Below are 19,949 nucleotides of genomic sequence, written 5' to 3' on the forward strand. Positions count from 1 at the left end.
GAGTAGTGAAGAAGCGATGGAATGTGTCTAGAGGCCAGGTCATAAATCTGCCTTGCTCTCTTGCATTGCTTGCTCTGCAGAAAGCCAGCCACTGCATCATGAAGACGCTCAAGTGGCCTTGTCGAGAAGCCCACGTGGAGACGAGCTGAAGTATTTCATGAGCGGCCACATCAACTGGCTGGCCATGAGGATAAGCCACTTTGGAAGTGGGTTTTCTTGCAACCTCAGGGGAGAGCGTAAGCCAGCGCCGCCCATCCAAGCTGCTCCCAAATTCCTGACCCTCAGAAACTGTGAAAGATTTTAAATGCTGTTTATTTTTAATTTCTCAATTAAATGTGTTGGGGTGACACTGCTTAATGAAATTATATAGGTTTCAAGTGTACACTGTTGTAATACATCATCTGTCCATTACATTGTGCGTTTACGACCCAAAGTCAAATCTCCTTTTGTCTCTGTATATTTACCTCCTTTTACTCTAATAAATACTGTTTGGATCCTCAAAGTTTGGGAGTGATTTTTTTTTTTACACAGCAAGAGCTAGCTAATACAGGTTTCTCTGTTTCCCCCTGGTTAGATACAAGCTACCTGTCTTTGGCAGGCACACCACAGTGCTAAAGCTGTGTTCTTCTGATTGCATCCTGTATGTCACGTGTGCTTTCAATTCGTCACACTATTGGTGATGCAAGTAGGCCCCTTGGTTGAGGTGGTGTCTGCTGTGCTTCTCCACTGCAAAGTCACTCTGTTTTCATGTGTGTGATCAACAATTTGTGGGGGATACGTTTCATACCATGTAACTATACTATGTCTCACCAAACTTTCATCTCATTCATTAAGTTTTTAAAATATCTGGAGGGATGCTTGCCCTCCTCCTATTCTATTAGGTGAGTTCTAACCCATTATGATCTTCATTTCTCCATGATCAAGTCTTGCCATATTTGGCTGGTCAGAGCCCCTTCGACTGGCTTCTACATCCTTTCGACATCCCCCTCATTTTTTGAACTCTTTGCAACTTTCTAACACCAAAAAATGTTCCTGACACATCTGATACTTTACGTGGCCAGGGCTTGAACTAGCCATTTCCCCAAAGAGATGTGATTTATTTTAGTGGAGGATGGCTTTTAAAAGTCAGGATTTGGCTGCTGGGAATGCTCGCTGCCCTCAGGGTGCCACTTCTTCTGGTGTGTCTTAGGGGGCAGGATTAGGTAATGTGTTCATGTATTCACACATATATTTTCATATGTAATATGTATTTATGTGGATGATGTACATATAACCACAAATTTATATTGCTACCTCCAATTCCAGTCAAATGCCCTTGGATTTTCGTTTTCTTTAACTCCATTTTCCAAGAGTGAGAAAACTGACTCCCGTTATTCTTAACATGATTTGACCAATCCCCCGATTGTTACCAATTTCATTTCCGCCCCTCCCCGCCCCCCTCCTCCCAACATGAATGCCCTCTTCACTCCTTCTAGGTTCCTAACCTCCACACTGGGAACAGTCTTTTCCAGCAATATGGGAAATTAAGGATCCAAAATGACCCTTTGTATCAGTTTCCTATTGGTGTAACAAACCACTCCAAATCACAGTGGCTTAAAACAAAAATAATTGATTTGCGCTCACAGTTCTGTGGACTGGCTGAGAGGTTCTGCTCATCTCATCTGAGCTCACTCGTGTGGCTGCTTTCAGTTAGTGGGATGGGTGGGGTCTGTTCGGCCATTCTCAGATATCCTCACTCACACGTCTGAGTTCTCAGCTGAGATGGCTTCCATGGCTCAGCCTCGCTCCTCATGTGCTCTTTTATCTAGGACTACGTCATGTGATGCTGGAAGTGTTCCAGGAAAGCAAAAGCCAGAAGGCCTCTTAAGTCACTTACACCACATTCTATTGTCAGAGCAAGTCACAGCAGAGCCCAGGTCCAAGGGGTGGGGAAGCAGACCTCACTTTTTGATGGCAGGAGCTAGAGAAGCAAAGTCACGTTGCCAAGGAGAACCGACACAGGGAAGCGTGATTCACTGGGGGCCGTTAGTGCAATAATTTACCATACTTCCCTAATTAAATAGGAAAGTTAAAATATGTTTTCCAAAAAACAGTATTCTAAATGTTTCTCCAAACTAGAAAGAACAACATAGAGAATCCACAGAGCCCTAAACAAAGTACAGACTTAAACCTTGGGAGACAAGTAACCTGTAGATTTGTCTTTTTTCCTAGGTTTTCTGCCAATGCTAGAGAACTTAACTTAATAACTATATGGGGCATGGGGAATAGAAGGCAAAGCTGGGGGCTACAGAAAGCAGGGAATCAAATGTGAGACCCTCCCACAAAGCTGGGACCCAACCCCCAGTGTAAGGTGAAAGAGAAAAAGCAATCTTACTACAAAAAAAAAAGGCAGCAAGAAAAACTTGCATGCATGTCTTGTTTTTGGTGCTAAGTGTTGTGAAAAAGAATCATCTGAAAATCTGCAACCACAAACTGAGCATTGCATGGGTTCACAGAGTTTTTTGAAAAGAAAAAGGCAAGCTGATGATGTTGTTTAAAGTGACCCCCTTTTGTTAGGCCCTAATAGTCTGAGAGGTGCAAATGTCAGTCTTCCCTGGAAAAATTCAAACTCAATCCAGGTCTCCAAGAATTCCTACAGATGAAGTTCCAACAACAGTGAGAAACTCAGTGTCAAATTAAATCACAAAATGCACTAAAAGGCAAGGCATCGTCTGTGAGAACCAGCAGAAAAACAGAAGGCAGAAGTAGAGTCTTTATGCATCCAGGTGCTAGGCTATAAGGCACAGACTTGAAGAACCTAATGAAGTGTAATACATGATACGGACTGAAGTGGGTCTCCTCCCTAGAACTTACTGCTTCCAGCCCTCACCTCCAGTGTGACAGTGTGTGGAGTAAGGAAGTAACTCAAGTTGAATGAGGTCGCAGGGGTGAGCCCCTGGTGGGGGTAGTGCCTGTGAGAAAAGACACCAGAGAGCTTGCTCTCCCTCCACTGTCTGAGGGCTCCTTGAGAAGGTGCCATCTGGAAGCTGGGAAGAGAGCTCTCACCAAGACCCTGACCATTCTGGTATCCTGATCTTGGACTTCCTGAGTCCAGGCTGTACAGAAATACATTTCTGTGGTTGGAGCCACCCAGTCTGTGGTGTTTTGTTATGGTAGCCTAAGCTAATAGAATATGGTTAAATACATATAAGACGCACTTAAACTATGAGCATGGAATAACTAGGCAGAACTGAGAAAAGTTTACATAGAAATTCTCCAAATTAAAATTTCAGTAGTTGAACGTAAAAAAACACATTTGAAAAGTGAGTTCTACCACTGAAGATAGGATTAGTGCACTGGATGAATTTATGTGGAATATAAGGAGGCTGAATACACAGGAGGTTAATAAGGTGGGGTAGATATATACAGGGGTGGGCAAAACTAGGTCTACAGTTTATATGGAAAGATGTGCAGGTTATTATGATATTGCAATAACTTTATTAACTCAGAAGAACGGCACAATGGCACAGTAATCCTCCGTTGCCCACCCCTGTAGTGAGAAGTCTAGCACACATCTCATCATAGTTCCTAGAAGAGAATGGGGATGGGAAGGTGGGGACCCGAACGCATCGCTGGTGGGAATGCAAAATGGTGCAGTGACTTTGGAAAACAGCTTGACGGTTCCTCAGTCTTAAACATTGAGTTAGCATCTGACATAAAAATTTCACTGCTACATATTTAAACAGTAGAAATAAAAACACACATCCACGTTAAAATGTATATACAAACGTTCACAACAGCATATTTATAATGGCTTAAAAGTGGAAACAGCCCAAATGATAAGTAGATAAATAAAAAGTGGCATATCCATGAAGCAGAATACTATTTGGCAATAAAAAGAAAAACAGTATGGTTGTATACTACAACGTGAATGAATCTCAAAAATATTACCGTAAGTGAAACAAGCTGCTAACGAATGATCTATTGTAGGGTTCTATTTATATGAAATACCCAGAATAGGTAGATCTATAGGAAAAGAAAGTAAGTTACTGGTTTCCCAGGACTAGGCAAGAGCAGGTGGATTAGAGATGGAGAGTGACTGCTAACAGGTACAAAGATTCTTTTGGGAGTAAAGTGTTCTAAAATGACCTCACGGTCAAGGTGCACAACTTTAAATATACTAAAAACCATGGAACTAAACACTTGATACAAATGAGCTTTGTGGCACATTCATCACATGTCAATAAACTATTTAAAAATAGATAATGAAGAAAATAGGGAAGAGCTGATACTCAACTCCATAATAACTGATAATTTTCTAGAAGTTTCCAAACACCCATCTTTAAATGCAGGAATTCCAATAAATCTGAAGCCCATAACTAGACAAAAATAAAACAAAAGCCATATCTAGACACATCATCACATAGCTGAAGAACACCAAAGGAAAAGAGAAGATATTTAAAGCATCCAGAGACTGAAGACACATCACCCGTAAAGGAGCAACACTGATTGCTGTCCGACTTCTCAACAGCAGATCTGATGGAAGTTAGAAGACAGTATCATCTTTATTGTGCTCAGAGAAAGTAGACCATAACTCTAAACCATGTGTAAATGATATTACATATTTGTGTCTAATATTTATATAAATTTTATATTTCAGGAATGGGCTGGAAATTATTAACAATTTCAGACAGTACAAACACAAGAGATTACACCACCCGCAGGCATTCACTAAAGGGAATTTAAAGGGCTGTTCCTCAGCCAACAGGAAAATGAACCCACAGGGAACTCTGAGGTGCATGAAGGAATGATAAATGTATTTATAAATATGTCAGTGACCCTAAACAAATATTCTAGCATTTTAAAAATACATTGTCTAGTTTGTGCAGGAATACCGACTAGAACTAAGATACCGGACAACGGTATCACATAAGGTGGGGGTAAGTTCCTATGTCCTAAGAGCCTTGATTTCTGCTTGTCTGACAGCCAACTGGCCTTGTCCAACTTCAGTTGTGAGGCAGTTGTTTTTTCAGCAAGTCCATGGTTTGTCCAGATCCACCCTGACTCTCTCCCGTTCACTCCCACTTCCCAACCCCCTATCTTACCTGCTACTGGCACGTACCAGTGACTGACTGACTAGGCCTGTGGGGCAGTTTCTTCTTTAACTAATAAAAAGCTTAAACAAGCCCATACAAGGATCAGCTTCATAAAATTATCTTCATTCCAAAAGTTTTTTTTAATGATTAAAATGCTTTTTTATTTTTTATTCAAAATCGAACCATGTTCATTAAATCTTAGATAGGAAAAAACATAAGGGACGTAAGTGTCATTCATTGTACCATATCATAAAACTAACCGCTCACAGGGGTGTCCAACCTTCTGGCTTCTCTGGGCCACACTGGGAGAAGAAGAGTTGTCTTGGGCCACATGTTGAATTCATTGCAACATGTAATCACAGAAAGAAACCCCTCATAACACTTTAAGTAACTTTACGATTTTGTGTTGGGCTGAATTCACAGCCATCCTGGGCTGCATGTGGCCCATGGACCGCAGGTTGGACACCTCTGACTCGGTATTTTAAAAAACATTTCAAAGTGTTCATAAAGTACAACAGATAAACTAATGTAACAAATAGTTATGTTTCTACCACTCAGAACTGAAAATGGCTAACATTTTGTCCTTTTAGACTAGGATAGATTACAAACAGAGGCCCAAATATTTTACATCTGAATATTCCAGCTTTAAGTCCAGTCAGGAAACTGTTTAAGTGTGTCTAATTCTTCTAGACTGGCAAATAAATTTCATGACAAAAAAATTATAAAGTTACTTTTTTAAAACTAAAATTTAGTAAATAACAAAGATGATTTAATTTTAATTATTACTGTGCATGTGGAGGAGTTTGCTGATTGGCTTGTTTTATTTAGATGGTTAATAAACTAGAATATATATAATTTATGAATAATTATGTGTTTTTCACAAAATTTATTTTTCTTGCCTTCATTTTGGCAAAATCAGTTATGATTTTGTTAAAAAATATTTTAGATACTTTATCCTCTGTTGATTATAATGCTAAATTAGACAACTTTTCTTCAGTCACTTAGCTTCTTAGATAATTTTTTGTTGCATTACAGCAACTTCTTTTATCTAGGACACTATCAACTGAAATTATCAGTAAAATTCTTAAAATTTCAGGAAAAAATATAAATTTTACATATCATGTTTACTGAATATGATTATTTTCTGAGGAGTAACCATCGCAAAATATATTTAAAATATGTTAAGATCGTCATATTGTTATCACTCACATGATGATTCTGGTCTCCTAAAATATTTTCATATAATAATGTGAAGAATTGTTGCTATTTTTTATATATGTTCATCCTACAACCCTGAACACAAATCCCAAGTGATTTCTTGTGTGCATGTTTTGAAGATATGTTCACGTACTTGTTTGTGATTATGTGAGAGAGCTTGAAGGCAAGGCCAAGGAAAGATAAGTGTTTCCTGGGTGAAAGGGTGGTAACTGTTTATCCTCTAAATTTTCAGCCTTTTCATCTCATGGCACATATAAACTAATTACTAAAATTCTGCAGCACACACAAAAATATATATTTTGCTAACAGACAAAAAATGGGTATAGTTTTGATTGATTACAAAAATAATAGTAATTACCTATTCTTTTACCTCCAAAGTGACTTCATATAAAATCAGGTGCCTGTATTTGTATGTAAGGATTTCTGGTACCAAGAATTAACCACCTGGCCAGATGGCTCTGTTGGTTGTAGCATCCTCCTGTACACCAAAAGGCTGTATGTGTTCTGGCCTGGTCAGGACACATACCTAGGTTATAGGTTCCATTGCTGGCCAGGACATGTACGGGAGGCAGCTGATCCATGTTTTTCTTTTCTCCCTCATCTCTCTCTCTCTCTCTCTCTCTCTCTCTTTCTCTCATCAATGAGCATGTCCTCAGTTGAGGATTAAAAATATTTAAAAAATTAACCAATTACATGCAACCTTACTATGCTACATGATCAGTAAGATGCAACTCTATTATATGACCTATAAACTTAAGGTTCAAGACTGGGTATGCACACCGAACTGCTATTGTTGTTGGCTGTTATCAGTTTTTTTTTTTTTACTTGACCAATTAAGCAAAAAGAGTTCAGTGGCCCTGACTAAATAGTCAGGTATTGCATGTTTTAAAAATTCTTGTGGCACACCCATGGAACACTAGCTGAAAATCTCTGTTCTAAATGAAGGAAACAAAAGATTACTAATCAATTCAGAACTTTTTTGATGTTTTCTTCCAACTGCATTCTCTCTTTCACCTAAGAAGCCACCATCATTATTAGCTTGGTGTAGATATCGCTAGGTATCTTTCATATGCATTCATAGATAATATCTGTATTATTTTTGTAGTGTTTTAAAATTCTTACACATGACATAATACTATGTGTCATTTTCTGAAACTAGTGTTTTGAAATTAAATTTCTGAGATACAGCCATGTTACATGTAGGGATCTATTTCATTTCTGTTTAATGTGGATTATATCATACTATCACATCTTATCTATCCAATTTTGTATTGATGAAGCTTCTTCAACTTGATTTTTTAAAAATATAATTATGTATCTATCTTGAAGACCATTCACACCAATACCAAAAGTTCTTCATTATTCATTTTAAATGTTGCATATTTCATTTTATGGGTATGGCTTCTTGAATGACTAATGTAGAATACCACAATAAGTGACCTTGGACATACTTTATTTTGTATTTATGTGTGCATATCTGCAAGATATATTCTTGGAAGTGGGGTTACTGGGCCAAAAGGTATACATTTTTTATTTTAATAGATATTGCCTAGTAACTTTCCACAAAGTTTGCAGCAATTTATATGCCCATTAACAATATAAGAATTCCTATTTCATCCTTAAAATTAACTAATGTAGTAGATTTTTAAAAATGGTTATCTCCTTGAAATTTTTATTAGTAATTTTAAATAATATATTCATATGTTTTATAGCCAGCTCTATTTCTTTGTAAATTGTTCATATCCTTTGCTTGTTATTCTATTGGATTGTTGGGTTTATATTCTAGTTATTGTATAGGCATTTATTATATGTTAGGGGAATTAACACTTTGTAACAATAGTTGCAAATACATTTTTTCCCAATTTTTATTTCTCTTTTGACTTTGTGATGACTTTTGTGATAGATACTATTTTAATGAACCACACATCCATTTTTTATAGTTTTGTTTGTTTCTTGTTTGTTTGGTTTGTTTTTTATTTTGATTTTGGTTTGTTTATTTGTTTTTTAAGACAGGGAAGGGAAAGAAAAAAAAAGGGAGAGAAGCACCCATGAAAGGCAGAAACACTGATGGGTTGCTTCTCCTAGGCACCCAGGCATGTGCCCTGACCAATAATAGAACCAGGAACTTTGTGCTTTGCAGAACAATGCCCAACCGACTGAGCCACACTGGCCAGGGCTGGCTTTTGTGCTTTATACCACATTTAGGAAGGCCTTCCCCGCTATTTTTAATTTTTTATATATAGTTATATATATGTATAAATATAGTTATATGTGTATGTGTGTATATATATATACACACACAGGGTGGGGTAAAAGTAGGTTTATATTTGTAAGTACAGGAAAGAGTTTATTCTTGAATTAGTTATTAAATATTATATTATTTTCTATATATAACCTATATATAGTTTTTTTTTGCTTTTTTAAAAGTACCTTTATTGAGAGATAGCCTATATATGGTTTTTTAATATATAGCTTATATATTATAGTTTATAATTATATATATAGTTTTAGTTTTTGTACATAAAGATTTGATCTATCCAAAATTCATTTGGTGTATAAGGTAAGCATTCAAGTTAGTTTTCTTCCCAGGTGGCCATATCCTTGTTCCAACAACACATAGTTAAATAGCTCTTATTTTACCTACTGGTATGTAAATGCCATTTTATAATGTGAATTTCCATATTTGTCAATCTATTGATGAATAGATTGACAAATCTATGAACTCTATTCTGAGTTCTTTAATCATTAGGACACTGATCTGTTTGTGTATTCCTACACAAATCCTACATTATTCAAATTACTATAGATTTATATAGATTTGTGTGTGAGGGATTTTTTCCTATTGAATTGTAACTTAACATACCATAAAATGCACAAATCTTAATGTTACAGCTAAAATGAAGGTTTATCTGTACATAAACCCATCTAAAGACCACTTGGATCCAAATATAGAATATTTCCAGTACTCTAGAAGTGTATGTTATACGCCTTCCCTGCCAATACCCTGAAAATGTAACCACTATCCTGATGTCATTATTTTTTTTAATTTTATTTATTTTTAGAGAGAAGGGAAGGGAGGGAGAAAGAGGGAGAGAAACATCAATGTGTGGTTGCCTCTTGCACACCCTTAACTAGAGACCTGGCCCGCAACCCAGGCATGTGCCCTGACTGGGAATCGAACCAGCAACCATTCAGTTCACAGTCTGGCACTCAGTCCACTGAGCCACATTAGCCAGAGCTGATGTCAATCATTGATTATCTTTGTCTGTTCTTGAGTTCCACATACTGGTATATGGAATCATACGAGATTCCCTCTTTTGTGTCTGTTTATTAGCTCAGCCTTATATCACAAAGATTTATCCACTTCATTGCATTAAGCAACAATTAGTACTTTTTCATGACTATGTAGAATTTCATACTATGGAAAACCAGAATTTATTGATCTGTTTCACTGTTGACGTACAGTAATATCCTTTCTGGTTTGGGGATAGTATGAATGATCTTGCTTTTAATATCCTTGGACATATTTTTTATGGATATAAGCAATTATTTTTGTTGGGTATATGCTCAAGGATTGAATTGCTACATCCTAGAGTCTAAGTTTATTCAGATTTTATAGACACTTTCAAACAGTTTCCCTTAGGGATTATAAAAATTTAAACTTCCTCAATAATTTATGAACATTCCAGTTAGTCCACATTAGCATTAACACTTCTATCCACTGTCTTTTCGAAGAGGGGGTCTAGTAATATTCGATTATAGCTTTAATTTCATTTCCTAGATTATTGATGATACTGTACAACTTTTTATTTATATACTAGAGATTTGATCATCCTCTTCTTGTGAGTTTTTTTAAATTTTAGCTCTTTTTTTTTTGGTGAAATTCATCTAAACTTTTACTTAGTGATTTGCCAGATCATACTATATATTCCATAGAGAATTCCTCTGATGGATGTGTACACTGCATTTTGCATTTTCACTCACTCAATGTGTGGTTCAATAGGAAATATTTAATGAGCTCCAGTCTATTATTGGGTTATCCCAAAAGTTCGTTTGTTTTTTTCCATAAGATGGCCCTAGTGGTGCTTACTATAGTTGTCTTTAACTTCATTCGAAGCACTTTTGATAGATTGCATTGTGACAGCTGTCATATCAGTGTGCATTAAAAAATTTATCAAGATTGGTGAATTTTTGTGTAGCCATTTTAATATTGAATGTGGAAGAAAATAACCAACATTTTTTTACATGTTGTACTTTATTATCTCAAGAAAGGTAAAAACACAATTGAAATACAAAAAAAATGGAAAGATTTGTACAGTGTATGGAGAAGGTACTGTGTCTGATGGAACGTGTCAAAAGTGGTTTGTGATATTTTGTGCTGGAGATTTCTCATTGGACGATGCTCCACAGCGGGGTAGACCAATTGAAGTTGATAGCAATCAGATCAAGACATTAACTGAGAACAATCAACATTATAACATGTGGGAGATAGTCAACATACTCAAAAATGTTTAGACCAAGCATTCAAAATCACTTGCACCAGCTTGGCTATGTTAATCACTTTGATGTTTGAGTTCCACATAAGTGAGGAAAACCTTGACTGTGTTTACTACGCAAGGGATTCTCTACTTAAATGTAATGAAAATGTTCCGTTTTGAGAACAAATTGTGACAGGCGATGAAAAGTGGATACTGTAACGAGGAACAGAAGAGATCACGGGGCACACCAAAGGAACCACTGCCAACCACACCAAAGGCCAGGCTCCATCCAAACATGATGTTGTATATATATATATTATGAGCTCCTTCCAGAAAACCAGATGATTAATTCCAACAAATATTGCTCTCAATTCAGCCAAATGAAAGCAGCGCTCCACAAAAAGCATCCGGAATTAGTCAACACAAAATGCACATTCTCCCTTCACGATAGTGTAAGACTACGGATTTCTTTCATGACCAGGCAAAAACTGTTACAGCTTGACTTGGAAGTTCTGATTCATCCATCACATTCACTAGACATGCACCTTTGGATTTCCATTTATTTCAGTCTTTACAAAATTATCTTAATGAAACAATTTTCAGTTACCTGAAAGACTGCAAAAGTCACCTGGAATAGTTCTTTGCTCAAAAAGATAAACCATTTTGGAAAGATGGAATTATGAAGTTACCTGAAAGATGGCAGAAGTTAGTGGAACCAAACATTGTTCAAGAAAATTATTGGCAAAAATGGAAATTGTCTTATTTTTACTTTAAAATCAAATGAACTTTTTGGCCAGTCCAATATATTTTCCTTCTGAGTGGTTATAATTGATGCTGTTTCTAATTTTATTTTTATTTTTTCACTTGTAGTCTGTAGAAATACAGTCAATTTTTGTGATTTGACCTTGTGTCCTGTGACCTTACTGAGGTCACATTAATTTTAGGAGTTGCTTTTTTTGTTGTTGTTTTTAAGATTCCTTGGGATTTTATGAGTAGATCATTATGTTATCTGAAAATAGGGACAGTTTATTTCTTCCTTTGCAATCTGCATGCCTTTTATTTGCTTTTACTACCTTATTGTGTTGGCTAGACCTTCCAGTATTACGTTGAAGTAGAGCAGTAAGAGCGAATATCCTTGTTCTTGAATTTAGAGGGAAAGGATTCGGTCTTCCACCATTATGTTAACCAGACAGTTTCTTATAGATGCTCTTTATCAAGATGAGGAAGGTCCCTTTTATTCCTAGTTTGTTCAGTGTTTTTATCATATACAGGAAGTGTGAAACCTTTCAAATGTTTCTTTTTGCAGCAAGTGATAAAATCGTGGTTTTTCTTTATCGACCTGTTAATAAGGTAGATTACATTATCAATTTTTTAATATTGAAACAGTTTATATGTTTTAAATTTTTCTCCACAATGTATTATAGTTGTCAATGTAGAGATCTTAAACATCTTTCTTCAGATCTATTCCTTTGTCTTTGATGCTTTTGCTTGTAAATAGTGTTACTTCTTTATTTTCATTTTCTCAATATTTATGGGGATGTGGAATAATACTGTTTTTAACATTGACTTTGTATCCAATAACTTGCTAAATTTACTCATTTCAACAGTTTTTTTCTGTACATTCTTTTTAATTTTCTATGAACTCAATCATGTTTTTATGAATAAGAACCATTTTAGTTTTTTTCTTTTTTTACCCTATTTTTATTGCCTTTTCTTGCCTTTTTTCATTCGTTAAAACCTCCAGTACAAAACTGTATAAAAGTGGTGTTTTGTTTCTGAGATCAGTGGACAAACATTCACTATTTCACTTTTGAGTAGGATTTCAACTATAGATTTTTGTGGGTTTTTTCCACACGCAAAATTCAGAGTCAATTTTTCAAATATTTTTTGGCCCTTACATGCATTATTAAGACCTACTCAGGGGCCAGTTAAGAAAAACCTAATCAATAACAAATAAGTAATCTTTTTTCCCAATCTCATGAGGACACTTGAAATATAGTATTTACTAATAAAGACAACCAACATTCTGCTTTTACTTTTATCAGCACTTATTTGGTGCTGAATTTACTCCTGGGCCATAAGTTTTTGTTTCTTTAGCTTCTTCTGAGACATCTTTTTCTTCTGTGCAACCTCCTCTCCTGGTTTAGGGACAATCTGCTCTTTTTCAGTAGGCTTCTCTCAGTGTGGCAGGGAGAGCCCATGTGTGTGTGGGGTCATCTGCCCACGAGCTCTTTAAGTTCTGCACTGCGTCTTGGGAGCCTTGTTCACTGCATGCTCAATGACCAGAGAATCTGCATCTGCACCCCTAAGTTCAGCACTACTGACTGCATTTTTAAGCATGTGCTGCAAAAATTCAGTACTTTTTGGGGCCACGGACCCTCAGTCCAGCCCAACTGTATGGCCTGAGTGCACCTACCAACTCCACCATTGTAACAATAGAGTGACATATACTTCTGTAAAGTGACAGGCATCAGTTACTTGCTGGCTTTTCGGATATGCATACCTTTGATAACCAGGGCAATTTCACAAGTGTTCTTAAAGTGAGCACAAAGATTTGGACCTCCTGATTTACAGAATTTTGTGAGGTTTACTGGATCAACTGAATACTGAACTATTTTCAGGTCACCTGAAGCCACTTATGGGAAGAGCTAAAAGTAATTCATTTTTTTTTCCTGCTAAAAATGCTTGATTTATTTATTTTTAAAGTAATTCACTTTAGATTACTATCGAGAATGTAGCAAATGTTTAAATAAAATGTTGAAATCAAAGTAAAATTTACATAGAGAAAAATGCACAGACCTTAAGGATATAATTAAATTAATTTTAATATACTCATATATCCAGATTTAAAACGTTTTTACACCCACCCCAATGTTATCTTGCCTCTTGGGTCTCTACACACAGCGAATAGGCAACCGTTGTTCTGATTTCTCGAATGGTTTTAGTTTTGCCTGTTCTGAAACTTCACATACATGGAATTGCAAAGCATGTGTTCTTTTGTGTTTGCTTCTTTTGTGTTTTGTTCAGCAAAATATTTTTACTATACCATAAATTTTTATTTATTCTCTTATTTGATGAGGACTTTAGCTCTCTCTCATTTGGGGGTATAAAAATTAAGCTACTGTAAACATTTCTGTACAGGTCTTTTTGTGATCCTACATTTTAGTTTCTGTTGGGATAATACCTAGGACAGGAACTTTGTTGAGTTATAGATTAAGTCTGTGTTTGACTATATAAAAATTTCAAAACAGTTTATAATAGTGGTAGTGCTGCTTTCCATTACCACTGGTGATATGAGTTCCAAATGTTCCAAATACTCAACAACGTTCGGTGTTAGTCTTTTTAAATGTTAGCACCCTCTCTCTCTCCCTTCCTCCCTCCCTATCTCCGTATCTCTCCCTATCTCTCTCCGTCTCTCTCTTTCTCTCAATAAATTCTTCATCAGATTAAGGAGGTTCTCTTCTATTCCTATCTATGACATTGCATCTATTGAGACATTTGTGTAATTCTCATTTGTTTTTCAATGTGGTGACTTATGTTCATCGATGGCTTAACACATGTATTGGAACACAATTACGTTGCTTAAATCCGCCCATTTGAAATGCACAGTTTGATGAGTTTTAGGAGTTGTGCTTGTTGTGCATCCGTTATCACAAACCATCACCCCAAGTTCACTTGCTCCCCTTTGCACTTCATTGCTATTCTTATCCAGACCCTAAGAAACCTCTGCAAAGCTTTCTGACTGTACAATTTTTTTAGTTTTAGAAATCCTGTATAAATGGAATCATGAAATAGGCGGCCCTTCTTTGCTCCTTTCCCGAATGGCAAGGAACTGAGGCCTCCTGCCATCAACCACCTAAACAAGCCATCTTCAGAGCCGTCTGATCTCCACCAAACCTCAGCCGACTTCTTGACTGCAGCCTCGGGAGGGACTCAGATCCAAATCTACGCATCTGAGCAACTCTCAAACCCCTGAGCCAGAGTAACTACGAGGTAAATAGTATTTTTCAAGCGTTGAGGATTAAGGTCATTTATTATTCAGTAATAGATACCTAATAAATACACTTGCATTCCTGGAACAAATCTAATTATCCTTTTTATGTTTCCCTGAATTCAATTTGCTATTATTTATATAGAATTATTGCATTTAGTGTCATGAGAGATAGTGATCTATAATTTTCCTTCTTGTAATGTCCTTTTCAGATTTGGTTACCAAGATTGTACTGACTCGTGAAATGAGTTGGTAAGTGTGCTTACATTTTTATGACCTCAAGGAATGTTTGTAAAATTAGTAATATTTCTTTATTGTGTTTTAGAAGAATTCAAGAGTGAAAACATTTAAACCTGGGACTATACTCTTGAGAAAGTTTTACAATTACAAATGAAATTTTTTATAGATATGGAACTCTTCAAAATTTGTTTCTTATTTTAGTTGTGTTAACTTTTGTTTGTACAGGAAGTTATCCATTTTACTATAGTTGTCGAATTCATTGCTATAAAGTCACTCCTAATATCTTATCTTTGTATTATAGAACTGTAGAATTCTTAAAACGTTTAAGTTTGTGTTCTTTCTCATTTTTCCATTAATCTTTCTATTTATTTCTTGATTTAAAATTTTTTAAAAGAACTTTAGACTTTACTGTGTTTCTCTATTACATGTTTGCTTCCCAAACATGTAATATTAATTTCTGCTCTTATCTTTATTGACTTTTTCTACTTTATTTGGATGAATTTTCTATTGTTTTTCTAGCCTTAAAAGTTGGAAACTTATAACGATTTCCAGTCTCTTTTTTTTTTGGTAATGCATACCTTTTAAAATTCTCTCCAGGCACTGCTTTAGCTGCTACCTACAATTTTTATATGTAGTGTGGGTTTTTTTGCTATAATGAGTTCAAAATATTTTCTAATATTTATTGTGATTTCTGAGCCATGGACTATTTCTTTATTTTAATGAAATACTTTTTAAAAATTGATTTGAGAGAGAGGAAAGGGGAGAGAAAGAGAGAGAGAGAGAGAGCATGATTTGTTTTTCTATTTATGTATGCATTCATTGGCTGATTCTTGTATGTGCCCTGACCAGGGATCAAACCCACCACCTTGGCACATCAGGACGATGCTCTAACCAGCTGAGCTAACCCAGCCAGGGCACTCATGGGCTATTTAAAGGAATGCTTAATTTTCAAATATCTGGGCATTTTCTAAAAATCTTTTGTAAAATTGATTTAAAACCTAAACTGACCGTGTTCAGAGAATATAGTCCATATTCTTGCTATGCAAAGTGTGGTGCAGGAGCCCCAAACCATCAGTATTTGGGAGTTTGTGGGAAATTCTAAATCTACGTTTTGTCAAGATCCTGGCTGATATTTATGCTGGTTAAAGTCTGAAAAGCCCTATTCCATATTATTTCCATTTGTTGAAGTGCGTTCAGACTTGCGTTGGGATTCACCATGTATGTAGTCTGTTCTGGTGTATGTTCATCTGCATTTGAAATAATGCACATTGTGTAGTGGTTTGGTGTGTTATTCTATAAATGTCTGTTATGTCAAGGTGGTTAATCATACATTTCAAATCTTTTATATCCTTATGACTTTCCGTTTGCTGTTCTGTAATGTCTTAAAAGGAGCTTGTTAAAATTTCCAACTGTAATTGTGGATTCCTGAAGTTCTTCTTTTAGTTCTATTAAGTTTTGCCTTAAATATTTTGAAACTGTGCTATTAGGTCTGTGCATGTTTAGAATTTTTAATCCTCCTGTTTACCTGTTTATATAAGACATTTTCTCTTTACCTTTAGCAATACTTTTTCCTTAGAGTCCTATTTTATGATATTTATATATCTATATCTCTGTCTATACCTATGTATGTATTTATGATATATATTTATATATATTAGCCTTCTTTGGATAGTATCAATATTTGCATCTTATGCCATTTTTCCTTTTTTCTTTCAATATATCTTAATTTTATATTTAAAAGTGTTTTGTGTAAACAGCTTTTTCTTGACCTTTGAAAAACCCAGTCTTTTAGTATTTATTATTTAGTTATGGTTTTTTAATTTATTTATATTTAATGTATATACTTAGTAATATAATTAAGCCTACCCTCCTATTTATTTCCTTTTAATCTATTTTTATTATATTTTTCCATTACCATTTATCCTCCTTATTCCCTCTTCCACCTCCACCTACCCCCCACCCCATCCTGCAGTCACCACACTGTTGTCCTTGAACCTGAGTCCTATTTCTTTTTGCTGGATCCCTCCACCACTGACCCCCCGTCAGAGCTGTCAGCATGCTATTTATTATTTATTTTCTATTTGTCCCTACTATTATTTTTATTTCTGTTATTGCTCCTTTCTTGCCCTCTTTTGGGTTAACAGAATATTTTAATTTTTACCTTTTTTCTTCTATTAGCTTTTGAGTCATAATATACCCCTTGATTTATTAATATCTACCTTAAATCTGTATTATTACCACTTTCTGCATAAGGCAATACATTTACAACAGTTTATTTATACTTGTCTCCTCATCTTTTGTATTGTCTTGTCACACATTTATTATTACTTATGTTTTAATCCCCACATCACATTATATCATTGTTTTTCCAAAATTATTTATATTATCTACATATTTGTCCTTTCCAGGGTTCTCTGTTCCTTTAGTTGCATGGTTCAATCTGGGGTCATTTTCATTCAGTCTAAAGAATTCCCCTCACTCTCTCTTATTGTCCCCAGTCTCTCGTGACAAAGTTTCTCACGAGAAACTTCTCACGAGAAGCTTTTGTTGGTTTGAAAATGTTTTACCGTAATTTTGAAGAATATAATTCTAAGTTGGCAGAAGATTTCTTTTAAATTTTGAAACTCTGAGGATGTCACTCACTGTCATATCTTCCATAATTTCTGCCAGAAAGACAATTGAGTTTTATTGTTTTTCTTTGAGGGTAATGTGCCTTTTTGCCCTCTATTTGCTTTTATTTTTCTTTTTCTCTTTGCTTTTCAGCTGTTTGTTTATATTTTTTTGTTTATTTATTGAGGTAGAGTGGACAAATGAAACTACACTGTATCAGTTTGATTTTAGATACAGTTTTGTTTCTACTTATCCAACTTGGAGTTTAAAAAAGTCTTCGGGTTTTTGGTTTGATGTATTTCATTAGTTTGGAAATTTAGGAGCTAGTATATCTTCAAATACTACTTCTGTTCCTAACTCTTTTTCTCTGCTTCTGGGATTCCACTTGTATGTGTGTTGGAGCTTCACGGCGCATCCTGTCCTTCCCTTATACTCCTTTCTACAGTTTCCGGCTTTTTCCCATCTGAACTTCAACCTGCATATTTTCACTTCTAGTTCCTTCACCCTCTTTTTGCTTCACTCTTGTCTGCCCTTAAACACATGCATTGAATCCTTCATTTTAGTTATGATTTATTTTATTACCTCTAAAATTTCCATTTGACATTTTTAAATAATGGGCAGTTGTTTGTTGAGATTTTCTATTTTTTTTACATGTGTTAGTTGTAATTATTTAAAATGCTTTTTTGATAACTCCATTATCTAATTCACTGTGGATCTTTCACTCCCATTTAGGAGACCTCACCTCCTACACCACTGGGATTACCTAACTAACATCCACAGTTTAACAGTATCATTTACTCTGACCCTAAAAGCACAGACAGCACAAGTAAACACAGTTCAATGGGCTACGTCAAAACTGAAAACCTCTGTGCACCAAAGGACACAGATACCAGTGGAAAAGAAACCAGATGGTAGAAACATTTGCAAGTCATATATCTCCAATCAGTTAATATTCAGAGTATTTCAAGAACTCCTAAAACTCAACAACAAAAAAACAACCTGACTGGAAAATGGACAGAGGACTTGAATGAACATTTCTCTAAAGAAGATTTGTAAATGACCAACAAAAACCTTTAAAAATGTCCAATACCACTAATCATTAGGAAGTGGAATTAAAACCCACAGTGAGAAACCACCTTATACCCATTAGTATGGCTACTATTAAAAAAGTGGAAAATAACAAGAGTTGACGAAATTGAAGAGAAGTTGGAGCAGTGTTGCCGGGAATGTAGAATTGTACAGCTGCTGAGGAAACAGTATGGTGGTTCCTCTGAAAGTAAAACACAGACTTACCACATGATCAAGCAATTTCACTTGTGAGTATACCATGTATACGCAGAAGAATTAAAATCATGGTCTCAGAGAGACATTTATACACCCATAGTCATAGCAGCATTACTCACAGTAGCCAAAGAGATGGAAGCCACCCAAGTGTCCATGGACAGATGAATGAAAAAACAAAATGTGATGCATGCATACAATGGAATAGTATTCAGCCTTAAAAAGAAAGGAAGTTCTGACATATGGTACAACATAGATAAACCTTAAGAACATTGAGCTAAGTGAAATCAGCCAGTCTCAAAAAGACAAATCAAATCCCACTCACAAGAGGTCCTTAGAATAGTCAAATCCGCAGAGACGGAAAGTCGGATGGTGGTTGCCAGGGGCTGGGGGGAGGGAGGAGGGAGGACTGGACATTTATTTAATGGGTAGAGTTTCAGTTTCACAAGATGTAAAGAGTTCTGGAGATTGATCGCACAACTATGTAAATACTGTTTAACACTATACTGTGCACTTGAAAGTGGTTAAGATGGTAAATTATATGTTGATGGTAAATTATATATTACCACAATTAAAAAATTAAAACATTTAAAAAGTTAAAATTAAAATCTTTTTAAAAAATTTGTTTAAAATATTTGTTGCAAGCAAGGTCAGTGTTTAATAGAAGCTTTTGGCACACAGGAAACTGGAGGGTAATGACATGGTTTTAAAATGTGTTCATATAAATTAACTGAGAGGGGCTTAAATGTGAGATCATCTGCATTCTTGGGTAAATCCAAATTAAGCATGTTGTTTTATTGTTAATAAAATCTGTATTCAATTTGCCCATTTTTAAAGGATGTTCAGTCTAATTTGTTGGATAAATGTGTATAAATTTTTTCTATACCATACTTGTCTACTTTAAATATTAATGTTTTATTAGACTCTTAAAACAAATTTAGTATCTTACAATCTTTTCCTCTTTTTAAAAAAGTTTATATAAGAAAGGTTATCTCTCTTTTGATAAACTTCAATCATAACACATAGTGCTTTTAGCATGAAAGGTATTTGGCTATT

General features: G+C 35.4%; 1 long non-coding RNA gene across 1 annotated transcript; it reads left to right on the top strand.

Moving 5' to 3' along the window:
- The first annotated feature begins 14,535 nt into the window (after positions 1-14,535).
- On the top strand, positions 14,536-19,017 carry LOC118989742 (uncharacterized). The gene is made up of 3 exons (XR_005067076.1): positions 14,536-14,764; positions 14,975-15,014; positions 18,345-19,017. It is a non-coding gene; the product is annotated as an uncharacterized LOC118989742 (long non-coding RNA).
- The last annotated feature ends 932 nt before the right edge of the window (positions 19,018-19,949 follow it).

Source organism: Sturnira hondurensis, unplaced genomic scaffold (assembly GCF_014824575.4).
Source record: "Sturnira hondurensis isolate 20B ecotype Veracruz unplaced genomic scaffold, ASM1482457v3 Scaffold0006505, whole genome shotgun sequence".
NCBI lineage: Eukaryota > Metazoa > Chordata > Mammalia > Chiroptera > Phyllostomidae > Sturnira > Sturnira hondurensis.